Source organism: Topomyia yanbarensis, chromosome 2 (genome assembly GCF_030247195.1).
Source record: "Topomyia yanbarensis strain Yona2022 chromosome 2, ASM3024719v1, whole genome shotgun sequence".
Classification (NCBI taxonomy): domain Eukaryota; kingdom Metazoa; phylum Arthropoda; class Insecta; order Diptera; family Culicidae; genus Topomyia; species Topomyia yanbarensis.
The window spans coordinates 1830422-1844377 of NC_080671.1; positions in this window are offsets into that span (position 1 = coordinate 1830422).

Consider the following 13956-nt stretch of genomic DNA (forward strand, 5'->3'; position numbering starts at 1 on the left):
TATCGCCCCTTTGGCGATTGTTTACTTTTTTGGTCCCACCTATCAGCATTGAAGTATCGCCCTTACGCCCTTACAATAACTACCGTTTTACACCACCAATTTCGTCCGGGTTTTTTCAATAGCGATCATTGTTACTATTTACAGCTGGTAGCAGCTTGATAATCCTAAAAAAATACGAAAAAAACAGTTTCGCCTCTAAACTGCTAGCAAAAAAAAAGTATGGCCCTGTTTGTTTGCATGGAGCGTGGAAGGCGAAACTTTAAATAAACTAGGGTGACCATACGTCCTGGATTCCCAGGACAAGTCCTGGTTTTTCACTGACTGTTCTGGTGTCCTGGGAAGTCCAGGCAAAAGATTGTTTTGTCCTGGTTTTTCTTCTGTAAGCCTAATAACAGGTGTTCAATAAAAATAAAAGTTTTTTCAGTCATGTAGTTGAAAAACAAATAAAAAATTCTTCAACGAATTCATATTTTTTTATTAAAAACATAATGTTTATTCTACAAAAACACGTCACTGAATATTGGAGAAGGGGCCCTGGTCAGCCGTACGACGCAATTTAGTCGCGATGCTCTCACAAGAGTACTGGACAGCACTGACTTCCTTCTTCCGGATCCTGGTGGTCAACTGCTTTGTATCCTTGACCCGTCAATTATTTTTATACACTAAAGCATTGAGGGCGCCGCAAAAATCCACAAAGGGACGGCACTGGAGCAAGTTAGTCGGGTTTCTTTCATTCGGCACGTACGGTATCTTTTTCTGCTCAGCGTCTTCTTGGCGTAATGGGAAGACGTCTTGTCCGCCCAGAAGACGTACTTCCCAACCGTATGATGCGCCTTTAAGAACGGCAGAAGAATTTTCTCAAGACACTCCTCCTGGTACACTTGTTGATTGATGGCCAGACCGCTCGGCTTGAACCACGGTGTTGAAATCCCTCCGATACGGCAATGTACAGCATAACATTTCTTTTACATTTCTGCTTAAACTTATATTTTACGTAGGGGTGTGTGGCCGACTTGTCGCTGGAATAGTAGCTGTCATTTCCTAGAATGTGGCTGTTCGAGAGCAGCACGAACGACGTCTCGCGGTAGTTGTTCGTCATCCACCGGCACTGCGATTTCACGATCGCTATCTGCTCGTCCGTGTCATCGGGGGACCAAGTCTTCTTCCGACAGATGATGTCCTCCATCTTGAGGGCTCGGTGAATCAAGGCCGGCATCACGCTAACTCGTTTCGTCCTTGTTGTCGAACAGCTTTTTCAACGATTCCCTCTTCTTCTTCGCTATTATCTTCGCCGGCGACCGCTACTGGCCTTCCGCTCCACGCTCAGGGTTGCCATGATCTGGTAAACTGAACTCACGGGCACGTTTTCGTCTCGAAAGTGGTCTACCGTAAAGTTTTTTCACAATGGCCAAGTGTTTTGTAAAACCGCACAACACGCTCGCGGAGTACTTGCTGTTTCGACGCCATCTTCGATTGAACTGACATTGAGCACCCGTTATATTTCTAATTATTGAGTTTTCGCTTTATTCACTCTGCTCCAGAGTACGACAAACAAAACATAATATGTTTATGATTATTACCTTCACCAACAGGCCCCTTGGCCCCAATGATGGTTTCTTAAACTAATACTCTAATAAACTAATACACTCGAATCTCTCAATTATACCATCTGATGCCTTTTTTAATCTCTCGATAGCACCTCGTTATTTCTTTTTCCAACTTACTTTTTACATGGAAATTGAAAAGAGAAAGAGGCGTTCCTGTGTACGTATCATATGAATGAGCTGTAGTCTGTTTGCAACAACATTTGGCAATCGAACAAATCGAACCGATTCCAGTTGTGGGCCAAACTCTGGTCGCTATCAATGTCGATGAAACAATGATTCCGGGATCCGAAAAATTTCCTTTTGTGCCTACCTCTAAGAAGACACATCGAAGTTTTGGCGATTCTGCTTCTTCTAGAGTTCTCTTGCAAGTGGCAGTTTTTCGTTTTACTGAAAATCCATTTCATAAAAAGGAAAATGGCAAAACAACAATAACTGTCGTGGAATAACCTTATTGAGCGCTCTCTCGAGCTGGTAATTATGGAACCCCTTTAGGATCAATACCAGTTCCTAATCAGTCCATCTCAATCGGATCGGAAGCTATAATCGCGCTGCTTGTTAACAGTGCAGTGAATCAAACGAACGTTTCTACATACAGTCTGCTGTTTATATGTACCGCGCCAGCAAAACAATCGAAAAATAACAGTTGTCCCAAACCAGTGTGGAAAATAATGCATCTTGTGTTCGCGAAGTGGAACAATTTATAAAGGCGCATACTCGTAATGCGGTACTGATAGCATTTAAAACTTTGGCCATGGCGAAAAGTATGGCTATGGGAAACAAAATGCAACACGTCGTTGCACATGACAATGTTAGAATCAAGATACCCGTTTAGATTAACGATGATAAGACTGGTGTGCGTCTGTACGATCTATCCCCGCGTACAACCAAAAAATTCACTATTGATTTCGAAGTACGTAACGGTGAAAGTTTGAAACCTGGAGAAACTTTTTTCCAGGCATATCCAATGGTATCGTAAGAATGCGATTTACGTAACCTATTCCTTCATATCTGAACATTCAATACGAAATAGAAGGAGTAAGCAAATCTCAAATCACGCTGTGCACATATGAAGGATAGATCCCTACGTGCCAAGCCATGTGCGAAATCCTCTAATGAAACAACATCAACTGCGAGCAAACCCAACAACATTAACTAAATCACCAACAACCAGGTGCAACTCAGCCACCAACGAATGCTGGAGCAACAGAATCTACACATAGCGTGTCCGATCATTGTTATGCTACTTACCAATCAACTGCCAGCACCCCCGACAAGACAGTAAATGACAAAAAATACGAATACACGATCGTGACACGTTGGTCCCATAAACGACTCAGACCAGGCAATCGTGAAAACCCATACAACATCAAGAGGACGAAATGGACGAAAGCGATAAACCGAGTGAAAGCGGACTAAGTGATTTACATGGCTTCGCGCATGGGCATGGCTACTTGGGACCGTTGATGTTTCTGCTTTGCTTCAATGATGTGTATTTAGTACTGAAAACTCCTCGCCTGTTCCTGCACAGACGATCTCATAATAATTCGTCTCATTTGCTCAATTCAGGATTTCCGATTTCTCCAACAACAGCATGAAACGCTGGTGGTGGTGTGGCAAGAACTTTGCGTGTATGTGTAAATCCTAAAAAGCACGGTGATCGAATTCCCACGGAAAATTTTCTGGTAGAGCTTCCAGACCCACAAAACTTTTTTACTGCCGAAGCTCTGCCTGCCCGACCCAAGATCTTTGTAACTGCCGAAAACCTGTGGAGAAGGCACAGTCGATTGATAGGTAACGGGGGGAGGGAGTCCCCTTTCGACTGTCCTGGTTTTTTACTCGCCTCATATAGTCACCCTAAATAAACAAACAAAAAATATAGTTTCGCCCGTTGTATTTTTTGCTGTAGTTTAAGAAAGCAATATCGTAGAATCCAAATTTTTAGGTTAATTTGTTGGGTTTAATACCCCTAATTCGCATGTATGAAAAAAGTCTTATGTTTACATTGACTTCCCAGTAGTATCCTTGATTTGAATTATTATCGCTAATCCTAATGCCAAAGAACAAATAAAAACCTCTCGAAAACGAACCGTTTGGGAAAATCATCATCATTACTGGAATTTTCATTTTCACGAAACTTTTCGATAACCTTCCGTCACTTGCACTGGGTGCACAGTGCTCTGAAAATCTAGCGAAATCGTCTTAGGGCATCAGCGAGTCTAATTCAGAGCTATCTGCGCGGCGAGTTAAATCTGTAAAGAATACTAAAAATTAATTTCTATTCCATAATTTTCAGTTCAGCAATTCGAGAGATCGTGCTCACCGCAAGCCATGAAAAATAGACTACGTTGTGAAGCTATGGTCACTATTTATTAAAAAATCACGGTTAAATAAAAAATAAAACTATTAAACAATAAATAGGCGACAAAGAGTAATAAATAAACAACAAGCCATAACTTTTAAAGTATTCAAAATAGATATTTGAAGTATTCAGTAAAGTTATTTGCAAAAGTAAAAGCTACAAATTTGCTGAAGGCATCATTTCGCTATAATCACTTCCAAGAAAATTTGTAAAAATATCTCATTCATAGGGGGATTAATCAGCAAAAGCATAATACCAAAAGAAAGGGCATATTGCCTCCATTAAATTTTCCGAAGATACTATTGACCTAAAATAAGCCGTTTTGGCGTTAATAATAGATTACATGTTTTTGGTCATATTTCTGGCAATGGGAAATGATAAAAATCTTTCGTCCGCATTTAATGTTAAATATTTCTTTTGATAATAGTCCGATTTCAATATCTATAGCTTGTTCGAAAGGTATTCGTACAAGCTGCCTAAAAATATATAAAGTGTTAATCTATGTTGTCAATTTCGGCAGATAATTTTAAAAAACTGCGAAAACGACATTTTTACACATTCAAACATTCATATCTTGGAAACTAAACATCAGAATCAAAAACAAATTAATAGCGTTCTTACTGTTTTATAGGTCTTTCATTTAAAATTGGTTTGGATAAGATCGGTTCAGCCATTGCTGAGAAACACGAATGAGAATTTGTCCGTTACATACACACACAGACATTGTCCCAAATCGTCGAGCTGAGTCGATTGGTATATAAGACTCGGCCCTCCGGGCCTCGGAAAAAATCTTGAAAGTTTGAGCGAATTCTATACATTTGTTTTATAAGAAATGTAAAAAGGTAGTATCTTTATTACTGTTTTTTCTTCTATTCAGAAGTGCTCGTATTTTGCACCAAATCCTAATTTCGCTCAAGATTTTCAAAAAATATATCATGAATTTTAGAAACAAAGTGATTTCAGATTTGTTTTAACTTTGCGTTAGATTGTGAGCAAAATTTGAAGCCCGCGCGAAATCTTTGCACCTTGTTATAGTTAAAGTGTAGCTTCTAGATTTTCTGTTTTAAAACTATATTCTTAAATTTGCGTAATTACAACTTCTAAATAACAACTTTTCCAACCTTTCCGCTTAAAAAAGTTGTACTAGCTCTACTACTTCCTCACGTTCAATAAATTTCACAATTTCGACAGTTTATCTATTTTCTGGAATAATAACAATAATATCAGAGGCTGAGAGCAAGAGTGGGTTAAAATTTTGCTCAGAGCAAAAGTGGGTTAAAATATTATGTTAGATCAGAAATGGTATATTCATCACAACCTCAGGCAACACGGTAATGAATTTTATAGCGCTTCTCGACAGAGTACGCTTGCTAGTTGGCAAACATCTTGGGACAATGGAGATCTGGGACGATGGCTACACTCAATTATCCCTAAAGTATCAACGAAGGCATGGTTCAAAGGATTGGATGTAAGTCGGGACTTCATCCGTGTGATGTCTAGGCTCATGTCCAATCATTATACTTTAGATGTGCATCTCCGTCGTATTGGGCTCGCTGAGGGTAATCATTGTGCTTGTGGAGAGGGTTACCACGATATTGAGCATGTTGTTTGGTCCTGCACTGAATATCGTGAAGCCAGATCACAATTAGTAGATTCTTTACAAGTCCGAGGAAGACCAATCCATGTTCCTGTTAGAGACATCCTGGCGTATCGGGATCCTCTATCCAGCTTTTTACGTGCCATAATGGCGGTCTAAATTGTTCAGTTCGTAATACGTTTAATGGCCCCTTTTCGACAATAATCGTTTACGTCAACCGCCCAGCGAGATTAAGTCATCTTCAACTGGGCGTTGCTGTCAAGCTGGCGTAAACGGTTATTGTCGAAAAAGGGCAATTAAACGTATTACGAACTGAACAATTTAGATCGCCATTATGGCACGTAAAAAGCTGGATACATGGAACTTATCTATCATTTTCTAAAACAGCGTCTGTCAAAATTTAATTAAATTCATCTCCTCATACTCTCATCCAAGGCTAATCATTCACCAATTAAAGTGTCCTAGAATATTCACTTTTGAAGTTTAGACAATAACAGAAAAAAGTAAATAAATGCACCCGAAAATGCTAGATCATTATGAAATACAACAATGTAAGGAAAAAAAGCAAACAATAAAGTGATTTCTGTGTTAGTTTTAGACAAATTAGTCTTAAGGATTTTTGTAACGTGCTATGTGAAAAAAGAAACGCGTAAAAAGCTTTTGCAAATGCCGTGTCAAATAAACGTATGAAAAAAAAAAGATGGGTGGGTAATGTCAGAGACATAACCGGAGTGAAGTAGAATACACTTTAGACTGGTTATACAAATGCTACAATTTTGACTATCTTCTGATAGGTTGTATTAAAAGATATTTAGAAGCAGATATTTCGTTATTTCTAATGGAAATGCCGAAATATCGACACACGTACATCGAAATCTAAAATATTCGAACATATATATCTATTTGGTAATCCTAAAAAGAGCATTTAATGAATGTTATTGTAAATTGAATCATTAAACGAAACTGTTAACAAATCACACAAATGATAACTTTTTAATTCGTGCCATTCTACGTCATGCCGACGATATTGTTCACAAGGGGCTCACTTACTATCCAACGCTCTTGGCAAGCCACTTTCTGATGCTTGTAATAACAAAACTTCAATTCGATTCTTTGTTGATAAATGATGGCCCTGAAAAGGGCCTTTTGTTTGGGCAGTATTCGGAATTTAGTTGGAGCTAGTGTTTTGTGCCATCTGAGATGGCGTGCTTGGTGAACTTTTCTGACAGCTACAAACGGACGGCCGCTTCTTCTTGTCTCCTTTAACAATGTTCGGAAACATTTGGATCGACCGACGTATATGGTACGACGACACACACAAACTGATATTGAGCAGCAGCATGCTAAGTTTTTATACATGACTACAGCACAATGTAAGCTCGTCCTTTTTTGTGTTGTCTTCAATATGTGTTCTTCGTAGCTCCTCCCCTTCGTTGGTCGATACACAAGCAAATTGTGTTGAACGCGTCGGAGGGTCGTTTACTTAGTAGCTGTAATGGAATACCTTGCTGTTAAAGTGTTGAAATTGGAAGGAAATGCTGCCCGTGACAACAAAAAGACGAATTATCCCACGTCTTCAACAGCTGGCGATTCGTAACATCGAAAAGTTGAACAAACAAGTAACCCTTGCTCAAGGTGGTGTGTTGCAAAACATCCAATCAGTAGTGCTGCCCAAGAAGACTGAAAAGAAAGCATAAATCGAACACTGAAACTCGCAAATGAAATGCATATTGCTGTAAAAACTGTCCTTTTCAGGACGATCACACATTTTCACCATTAATCCGAAGCGATCCTTGGTAGTCAAGCAAAAAGTAATGCCATCTGACCGAAAGAAAGAACTGAATGGCTTTAATTTATATATCAGGTTTGGAAGCATTAATACCTACCAAATTCCTTAGGGCATGTTCAGTAGCATAATATTTTATGTAGAAATTTCAAAGCACAAATGATACTGAAACATTACACTGTTTTTCTATTTGTTGCCTCATGTGAAACACGTTTAGAACTTTGCTTTCAAAAAGGGTATTCAGCACATACACTCAGGTTCAGTCGAATTTTGAAAGTTCAGCAGGGATGAACATGAAGTTTTTTTTGTGCAACTAGGAAAAAAACATTAAAAAATGAATTAAATCGGGAATCTATATTTTCGCTCGAAATAACATACTTTGCCATTTTTTGTTTGTAAACAATTTCTAATAAATTTTGACCATAGCAGCGTGTGAGGTGGTTCAATTTTTAAAAACGAGTTCGAGCAGCTGGTATCTGGCTAATTACTCGAGTAATATTGACTTCCAATGTTTCAATCGTTGCAGGCTTATCCACAGGCTTTTGACTTCACATAGCCCCATAGAACAAAGTCTATAGATGTGATATCGCTCGATCTATGCGATCAACTGACAGGTCCATGCGAAATTAAACATTTCTCCCGCAATTATTCCAATGTTTCATTACTTGTGTGGCACGTGGTGCTGTCTTATTGCAACCAAATTTTGTCAAGACTGCTAGATTCATGTTTGCGCAGTACCTAGTCTGTTGATATGCTTTTTACCAAGACTCTTCCGTAAAATACGCCATATTGTTGGATACGACAAGCCAAGTTATTGAGAACGGTGTCAAACCGATTCTTCGCGATCATCGCGTACTCTCGGCTACTGCCGCTATGATCTCTTCTCTGCGTACTGCATGTGGTCGATTTGGTCGCTTATCATCCAATAACGTGAACTGCGACTCTAACTTTTCGATTGTATGGCGAACTATATTTAATCACTCTGTATAATGTAACACTGATAATTTTAATACTAGAACTAATTCTCCCCAGCAGCAGGTTGAGCTGGTGTTATTGATAGTTACTGAGTGCAAATAAAAAAGGAGATTAGGATTAGATAGCAAAACGAAAGTCGCCATTTTTGCAATTTGTTTTTGTAGAACCGAAAGAAGAGGGGGCTTTTTTATTTTCATGGACTTTAAATTTGATGTGACAAGATGGGGCTTTGGCTTTATTGCTTTGTTTTTTGTGTATTTAGTAACAAAGGAGGCAGTGAAAAGACGAAGGGAACGTGCCATTTGAGCCAGACGCTACTGATATGAAAATAAACACTTGGTAGTATGGGTAGGAAAAAATAAGTTCGGCTTTGACACCGGTTTATTTTTTTAGAATTGTCCTACTGAAGCTATAGAGCTGGGTTCTCGGAAGCGCTCACTACACTTGCAGACGAGACAAGAAATATCTCCCTCTAAAAGACTACTTAAGACCAATTGCAGCGGGCCGTGCTTCTGATTGTGATATTGAGTGTACGGTTCAGATATGCGGGCGTAGGAACTTTACGGTCGCGTGGGAATAAGCGTTTATTTGTTCGTTGAGACCATGTGAGATTACAAGTGCAATAGCGTTCACTAAATCATTGAGACATTTTTCTGTTTTTGAAATCATGGGCGTAGTTGATCGTTGATGATCGTGATTACATGTCCACCTATGTGTATAATGACTAGGGGATCGAGCCTTTGTAAGTTAACATATTCGATTATGTTGGGTTTCGTATCTCGCGGGTGCTAGCGTGTAACTTCGCTTGTATACATTTGATTTTTTAACTGCGAGCCCATTTACATTTTCGCCGGTGTTCTTGAATGATCGCGTGGACCGTGAATGATACTTAATTTTCAGTATTCGGTTCAGATGCTAGAAGCGAGTGAGTTCCCCGGTATCACTAGTTTTCGGTCGTGGCGCCATAGAACGTGTTGTCTAGTGGCTATGAGCGTTATTTTTTATTAGTCCAACTGAACGCATTGACCTATGTTGCTAGGGCCGACATTTGAGATCGCAGACGTAGATATGCGGGGTTTATCGCGAAGGGCCTCCAAAGATCTTTTGGTATTTTGTTATCTTCGGCAGTCCTGGCATGGGACACTCCAAGTTAAAAAGAGTTCCGAACCTGGGCTCATCGTCAAGTCCAGGGTACCTCCAACGAGAACTTGGCCCTAAACCCACCTTGTACACGAAACGTTATCTATTCATATCATATCATGTCCTCCTATGCAGAGTTAAAAAATTTCAAATTCATTGAATGAAAATTGATCATATTCAGCCGCATTCATTTTCAATATTCAGTGGCGAAACTGAAAACGTTAAACGAATCAACTGCTCATTCATTCAATGTAGATTTTCAGTCATCTCCGATTATTGTACGAGGCGAACATGCAACAACGAATAAAACGCATTAAAGTAGGCCTTGGCACAATATAAGCGATGATAATTAATATTTTATGTTTTAGCAATATTTGAAAACATTTACTTGGAGAATAAGTGAAATGAATATTATTGTACGATAGTCAACTAAATGAATAACATGGATTTTTGAATGAATATTCTATCTATTCACGAGTCGCATCAGGTTTATTTTCAGTACTCATAGAAGAGCTTCGATTATTTTGAACTCTGGTCCTATGTCCGAACCCCAATCAGAATGGATCCATAGTGTTAGTAAGATCGTAACGCTAGCCATGAAACACCCTGTATACTAGGAATCGTTACGTACTGTTCACTCTCTTCCAAATGATACCCATATTTTCACTATTTTTGGTAACCGGAAGTCGCAATCTTGGATTTGGAAATGGCACTAAACATCAATTTTCTGTGCCTACTAACCAGTCCTTTCCAAATGACACTCCTACCGATGATGGTTCTCACTATTTTCCGATAACCGGAGGCCGCCATCTTGGATTTCAAAATGGCGGTAATCGTCAATTTTCGGTGTCCTGACCACCCCCTTTTAAATTACACCCATATTGATGGTGGTTCTTACTATTTTGTGGTAACCGGAAGACGCTTCCTTGGATTTCAAAATGGCGGTAATTGTCAATTTTCGGTATCTGCTGACCACCCCCTTTTAAATGACATCTTAATTGATACTGGTTCTCGCTATTTGGTGGTAACCGGAATTCGCCATCTTGGATTTCAAAATGGCGGTAATCGTCAATTTTAGATACCTTTTTTCGAGAATTTTGGATACGATACTTTCAAATAACTTCCACGTTGATGATTGTTTCATTGATTTTTGATAAATAATTTCTGACACCATTCCACAGTGGTCCAGGAAGCGAAATTAGCGGGAAACAATTGTTAACGCATTCATCTTTAGGTTTAGAGATTTGGTGTCTTAGAAACATTTATTGTGCGTGACAAACTGCATCTTTTGGCTGAAACGGTTTTGGGGTGGCTCTTAAAATGTTAAAGTTGTAGACATTATTTCAAATTATAGTTCAGAGAGAATGATACTTTCTTCTGCAATATTCTAGAACAATCAATTCTGAGCAACTTTGTTGAAGATACTAACTTTGTATCTCAAACCGTTTTCATTTTATAGTGAGTTCCATATCATAACTTAGGGTGTCTCTCAAAAAAGTAGTTTTCTCCGCACAGTTTTTTAATATGGTTTTTCTCACAAAAGTACCCTTCAGTGTACTTTTAGAGCATGATTCGAGGCAACTTTTGTTGAAGAAAGAAAAATTTTATCTTGTCTGGTTCAAAAGTTATACTTAATTTTCACTTAAAAATACGCTCTTTTCAAATGTTGATATTTCAAAAGGGGAAAAACGAAAATTGATAATTTTGATTGCATTTGAAAGGCTGCACTTTTGCCTACAATATATTGAAAAATTGGAGAACGCTTTTTTGTCTTTCTCAAATAAATCAAATTTAAGTAAACGCATTTTTGCGTATAATCCTACAGCGTTCATATTAACCCTTTCATGCCCAACTTTTGTCTAGTGCATGTATGTTTTCAAAACTGTTTTTCCTTGAAAACAGTGGGATCAAGAAACACGAAAAGCCTTTTTTCATAAAGATAGGTGCTTCCCTTGCAGTGCTAGAAGCTGCTCAATTTTTACCTTCTAATGCTCAATGCAACCCTTCTAGAATATTTACAATAGTCCAATTATGTGGAAAAGGTACCCAAAGACAGTCTAAAATGACAAGTTTTATTAGTTTTCGAAAATATTGCTACGTAACAAAGATATATGAAAAATTCATTTTCTGTCGTCAACATAAACTGTTCCTGGCAGCACTGCTACATCGGAATCCAATCAGACTAATTGCAATAACTTCAGTTCTAGAGCTGATCCTTGCAACTTTTAGTACTCAAATGAAGATCAATAGTCACATTTATTAGCCTTATTGTTTTTGTGAAGAAATCTTGTCTCAAACAAAAGTTATAGCTGTTTAAAAACGTTGTTGTCCACAAACAACATGGGCATGAATGGGTTAAAAAATATTTGTTTTACGCGGATTCTGTGAATTCTTGTCATGACTTTTCAAGGATCACATACATTTGCAGGCTTTTCATATTGCAAACAGGGTGAAGATCCTATTTTGGGCTCACTCGTTAGGGTGGCGCACTCTATCATTAATTACTCGACCTATGTACAATCGTTGAAATGCATATAAATTATGCTCAATGCGTTGGGGTCAATATATTTGCTTTATTCCTGAGAACGAGTATACGAGTGCAATAGAAACTAGAATCGCTTTCCTCTTACTTCCACCCTACCATACCACCAACAAACATAATGGAGCTATCGAAAATGCAAATATACACTGAAGTCTTTTTAGGCGGTTTTTATGCGCGCATCCCCTACATAAAGAAGCCTAAGTGTACAGTATGTAAAATAATTAAAGACACTCTCGTTCTTTTCTATTTAATTCCATTACCACTACTAGACTGCCACACTTTATTACGACGACTAACTTATTCAGTTTTTTATTTGTTGGCTGTGAAACGGTAAATCAAAAATTTTAAAAGAATGCTCATCGTACAATACAACAAACCTTTCCTATGACCAAAACTACTGAAACGATAAAGGGGTGTCTTTAATTTTATACATACTGTATATAGGAATTGTTGCATTCGCGCAATTCTCTGTTTTCATCTTCGTCGATGAATCTTTGATCATACCCATTATTTTTTGTAGTAGAAGATTAGTTTGATGATTTAAAAACCACAATACTGTGTAATACTGGAACTCGTTACCAAACATCTTAGCTGTAATGAGTCGAACTCTCATCAGTTCCCCATTTGATAATCAAAATCATGCATAGTTTCTGGGTTTCAGTACACTTGATGTTCTCAATTAATCGCTTTGCAGAGTGGTCTACCAAATCTACGACAGTCGTTTTAAAGTACTTGAATGATTCTCTTATTTCATTTAAAAGTATTAAAAACTATGTTGAATAATTTGTTACGTTGATATAACAGAAGGATATCAGATTTTATTTTTACTTGAACAACACTGTTATATGAAGGTCAATTTTGTTTTTTGGTTTGAGGTTAGTAGATTGCAGATCTTGATACTGCTACCTGCTAAAACCGTTCCTGCAAATGAACGAAATCGATTGTAAATTTGTGTAGATTTTGGGCAATCTTGGCAATAATTGGAAGCAAATTATAGGTCAAGTCATTGGTGATTGGTGGTCTTTACCCTATCTGCATGATGAAAAGCCTGCAAATGTGTGTGATCCTTGAAAAGTTTTTATAAGAATTCACAGAATCAGCGTAAAACAAATATTTTTTAATATGAGCGCTGTAGAATTAAAAATGCTTTTACTTAAATTTGATTTATTTGAGAAAAACAAAAAAGCGTTCTCTAATTTTTCAATATATTGTAGGCAAAAGTACAGCCTTTCAAATGCAATCAAAATTATCAATTTTCGTTTGCCCCCTTTTGAGATAGCGATATTTGAAAAGGGTGTATTTTTAAGTGAAAATTAAGTATAACTTTTGAACCAGACAAGATAAAATTATTCTTTCTTCAGAAAAAGTTGCTTCTAATCATGCTTTAAAAGTACACTGAAGGGTACTTTTGTGAGAAAAACCATATTGAAAAACTGTGCGGAGAAAACTGCTTTTTTGAGAGACACCCTAAGTTATGATATTGAACTCACTATAAAATGAAAACGGTTTGAGATACAAAGTTAGTATCTTCAACAAAGTTGCTCAGAATTGATTGTTCTAGAATATTGAAGAAGAAAGTATCATTCTCTCTGAACTATAATTTGAAATAATGTCTACAACTTTAACATTTTAAGGGCCACCCCAAAACCGTTTCAGCCAAAAGATGCAGTTTGTCACGCACAATAAATGTTTCTAAGACACCAAATCTCTAAACCTAAAGATGAATGCGTTAACAATTGTTTCCCGCTAATTTCGCTTCCTGGACCACTGTGCATTAGAGTGGGACATGGTTATATGAAAAAAAAATTAAATTTCGCTCCGAGTAACTTTTTGGGTCCCATTTAGCTCCCAGAGCAACTGTGCAAATTTTTAGTTCGATCGGTGAAACTATATTTTTGCGCCCACGGCTTAAAGTTTATATGGGATTTCGTATGGGGAAAACGTCTTTTG